The following is a 4,715-nucleotide window of genomic DNA, read 5'->3' on the forward strand; positions in this document are numbered from 1 at the left end:
AAAATCTACCAAAAAATGGTTTAAATATAAACAATCAAATATTTGAAAAAAAAAAAAACTCCCAAATTTTATGGCCAAGCGAAAGTTTAGACTTTTTTTGAATCCCTTTATCTGAATTTCTGATTCCATCACTCTGTGCAAGTTGATGAATTGTTGAAATCCAATGCTAACAAGCAAATTGATAAATTTTTAATACCAATTTCTTGTTTCAGATTGTAAAAGGTCTTCCGTAGTCTACAAACTCTACTCACTCCCTGTTTGGCAGAACTTGAAGAATTTGCATGTATATCTCTTCTTCCAAATCTTCATGAAAAAATGCCAATTCAATAGTCCAAGAAATGATCGTATTAGTCCACAGCTAGCTACTGGTGTCATCACCCTACAAAGACGCGGAATGATCAACCAAGACAGAACACTAGTCCTATTTTGTAAACGGGTTGGGATTGGCTTCGGTAGAGGTTGCGAGAGAATTGAGTATACAGCTCTGCCCTAGCCATGAGTCTGTTTATAGTCTCAATTGTTGATATAGTCAATAAGGTTGAAACTTCTAGAAAAGAAGGACGGGAACGTCTCATCCTTTCACCACTGCAACCAAGGGCGAACCTTTATTGAATTATCTGAATTCGCCACTGTCTACAACGGCTAGTAATCAACCCTTATTGAATTATCTGAATTCGCCACTGTCTACAACTGCTAGTAATCAACCCTTATTGAATTATCTGAATTCGCCACAGTCTACAACTGCCAGTAATACAAGTGTCTAGTAATCAACGCAGTCAACATCTATGATTTGCTAATTACATTTGTAACCTATCAGAAAATATCTAGGGACGCATGCAGGAGTATTCATACTAAGGGAGATTTTTATTTTATTTTAATTAACATATAAATTGCTATTACAGTTTTAAAGATTCAACATAGTAAATCTCGGAGCTAATGAAAACAAAATATTGCCGAATCAAGATTGGCAATAAACCTTCAACTTATATACACCAAATTTTCCCCATTAGATTACATATCATTGAGAAATTAATCCAAAAAATATAAACCCAATTACAAATGAAGGATTCTATCAATTTATTATACCTTAATCTCAAAAGATCTAGGTACATGAAAACGTACATTAAGTCATTCAACTAGAATCTATTAGAAAAAAGGAAAATAAAACTAGTGTACTCTCAATCAATCATGCTAAAAAAGACTTACAAAAATTAGTAAATGTGTTTGCAAGATAATTATCCAATGCCTAAGCTCATCTCTTTTTTACTTCAATACTCAACAACAACAACAACAACAACAACAACAACAACAACAACAACATAGTCAGTATGTTCTCACAAATGGGTTATAGGGAGGGGTGACCATGTATGCAAACTTGTACGAGACAGGGAAACTGTTTCCGATATACCCTCAGAAATATTATTAACTCGATAACCCTAGAACTCACCACCAAGAGATACAACACCCTCAGATACGTTCTTTTTTCCCTTAATTAATTTTAATTTGTGGGGTAGGGTGCAGAGGGAGTAACTATAGGATGTGTTGATAAAGATGCAGAAATGAACTCATGAAAAATCATATATTGGAGATTATCATTAGCAAAGAAGTGCAAAGTCTAAGGATATTAATGCACTTCCTAACCACATATGAGTGCACGAAAAGATAGAAAACTAACGATATTTGTGTTAGTCGAATTGCACGCAAGTTAAGCGACACTAAGGTTACCAAAAAAAAAAAAAAAGAACTACTAAATAAAGGCAAACAAACATCCTTCTATACCTTTTTCACTTCTCTATAGTCTCGGAATGGCCTGGTAGAAGGCATACAAGTTTGCACCTTTCAATAATTTTCTAATGCCCTCCCTTTCGCTCCTTGTTCGCGGAGCGGCATACCGGAAGAAATTGAAAGATCAACCACGGAATAAAGAACGAAACTTTACTACAGTAACACAACCAAGATTCATTTTATGGGGCGCGAGGTCCTCGTTCTGGAATTAGAGCTAAGAAGTCATCATTTGCCGATGCAGCATCATCAAGATTCTCATGTTCAAAAAACTTAGGGGGCAGATTTTTAGAAAAATATTTTCTGCTCCACATGATTTCTATGTGAATCTTGAAGATGCTGCAGCTGCAAGTAACAACATATGTGTCAATAAATGCATAATACAACAATAAAATAAAAGAAAAATGGCCAAATTCTTGGATTGCATATAAAAGTCCAGGCTAAGGATATTTCAGTTATAAAAGAGATATCTAATTCTTTCCCATCTAAACCTAGATCTATAAGAATTTATGGAAACTTAAAGCCAAACGGTGTAAACTTTTGACCTTTTTTTAAAAAAAAAAAAAAAAAAGAAGGCAGAAGATCTAACTTATGGATTTGAGACTCTTGTGAAAAGAGGGATGGAAAAAATTTTAAAAAAAAAATTGGACCAATCAAGGAGAAGGAAAATAACCATAACATATTTCAGCAATTGATCTTTATCTACATAATTGATCAAGAGAAAGAATAAAAATTGATCAAGTAAAAAAAAAAAAGAGAATAATTAAAAACCAAAAAAGATAGAAAGGAGCACTATATTACACACAGAGAAAGGAATTTTAGGACCTAAGATTGAGTTACAAATGAATGTTCCGAGATTTCAGAAAATAAGTGACGAAACAGGAGGTGAAAGTCTCTGGATGGATGATATTAATTTGAAAAAAGGAAAAAATTGAACCCTCTTGGACCCCAAACAAAACAATTTGTAAAACCACAAAGATTTATAAAAGAATTCATATACAAGAGTGTGAGGAGAGGGTGTGTTTAAGGGAAGAAAAACTAAGGGAAAGGAATGGAAGAAAAGTGGAAGAAGAGAGCATCACAATTTTGACAAAAAGAGGTGTTTTTAGATACTTATATACACAGTTAACCAAACCCTCAGGTGGAGGTTTTCTTCTATTTTTTTCAGTTATAAAGGAAATTTATAGTGTTACTTAATATGCATCATTATAAAATGAAGTGTCATTATGGGACTTTGTAGATCCAAAATATTAGCGTCCACAATTTGTCTCGCAAAAGTAGTTCTTAATTTATGGGGCTCGACGGATCTCGTGGCCTAAGGCGAAATCATATTGAAAGGCGCTTAAATTTATTTTATAAAATATTTACACTAACAACAAGATTTGCTGTTTAAATAACAAATTAATCATTTAAGAAAAAAAATGAATTTAGAAAAAGAAAAAAAAATAAGAAGAAGAGCACAAAAAATAAAGTGGTGGACTATCGGATGTTGAGGTCCAGAACTCAAAGCGAAAATTTTGATTTAGCTATCATCACAAACAAGAAAAAGAAATAAACGTACATAACGTAATAGCTTAAGTTTTGAGCATTGACGGTATAAAAAATATTTACTCCTTCTCATCAATTTAAACGATAATTGTAGTTCATTCTATTAAGTACTTAACACTTATTGGTGAATATCTAAAATAGATTATAAATAACTTAACATAATATGTCGAATTACAGTAAAAGAAAATCGATGCATGAATGCATTTGTGTTCATGCAGTTTCAGAGAACATTGTAAAAAAAATTCATTATGTTGTTGATATATATAACTTAATTCCTATATAAAAGGATAAAATTAAAATTAAAGAGTGAAGCAAATATAAAATTACCATAATTTATAAATTTATTGGTATAAAATAACTTCAATCGAATAACAAAAAAAAATATTGTAACACTTTTCTTTATACTAATTATTTATATAAAAATAAGAATTAAAATAAATTTGGGGACGAAAATTTTAGGGGCCTAAGGCAACGGCCTCACTGCCCAAAGCCTTAGAACCGCCCCTGAATTTATCTATAAGAGAAATCGCTAATTAAGTAAAACTATTATAGCTATGCATCTTAATTTATGCATGATGTTGTGTCCACTATTTGAACTCGTGACTTCTTGTATCTGCTTTTCGCATAGAGGTTTTGGTTTATATGAGCCCCTCTTTTTTCTGTACTTTTTTGGTTATCTATGTACAAGGTGGCGGTCCTATGCCAAACCTCCTAACACTCGACTCTAAATCAAATTTAAAACACTCGGCTATAGGATGACAATCCTAATTGATCCTGATTCGACATTAGAAGTATATTACTTTTTTCCCAATTGTCGACTCTATAGCTTCTTCAATAAACACTGGTTTTTCGATCAAGTTTTGAATGACTTTATAGTCTTTACTTTGACGCGTTGGCCTTTCCCTATATCTTAATTTCTGGAACTCGTTTTTCTCGGTAAGGATAGGTACGAAGTCACTCGACTGAAAGGAGAGAGAACAACCACAACGTTACACCCCAAAAATAGAATGAGGAAGAGAAAGGACCCATCGGAATGGTATGTGGACCTTCCTCGACGATCCCCTATGACTCAACCTTTGTCCTTGTGCAAAAGCGCCCTTCCTTTCCTTCCAAAGGGAAACACGAATATAAAAAATTATATTTCTTCAATAATTGAAGGATATTTCAAGTAAAAGAGCTAATGTATTGTTTCACATTTGAATTTCTCTTACATTCTACGTTCCCAAAATGGATCCTATCAAATATTCAACCCCTCTTGGAGTCATCAAACTTGCAACACCAAATTCCTCTCCACTCTCTGCTCGGCAACGCAATTCCCATACTCACAGTCAGTTAGAGCAAAAAAATTCAGGGACTGAGGGATGTTGAATAGTAAACTAAACGAA

At 33.2% G+C, this 4,715-nt stretch overlaps 1 long non-coding RNA gene across 1 annotated transcript; it reads right to left on the reverse strand.

The window, feature by feature from the left end:
- Positions 1-424: 424 nt before the first annotated feature.
- LOC117276429 (uncharacterized) lies at positions 425-2,942 on the reverse strand. The gene is made up of 2 exons (XR_011408014.1): positions 1,780-2,942; positions 425-741 (listed from the first exon to the last, which is right to left on the reverse strand). It is a non-coding gene; the product is annotated as an uncharacterized lncRNA (long non-coding RNA).
- Between the last annotated feature and the right edge of the window lie 1,773 nt (positions 2,943-4,715).

Source organism: Nicotiana tomentosiformis, chromosome 5 (assembly GCF_000390325.3).
Source record: "Nicotiana tomentosiformis chromosome 5, ASM39032v3, whole genome shotgun sequence".
Lineage (NCBI taxonomy): Eukaryota > Viridiplantae > Streptophyta > Magnoliopsida > Solanales > Solanaceae > Nicotiana > Nicotiana tomentosiformis.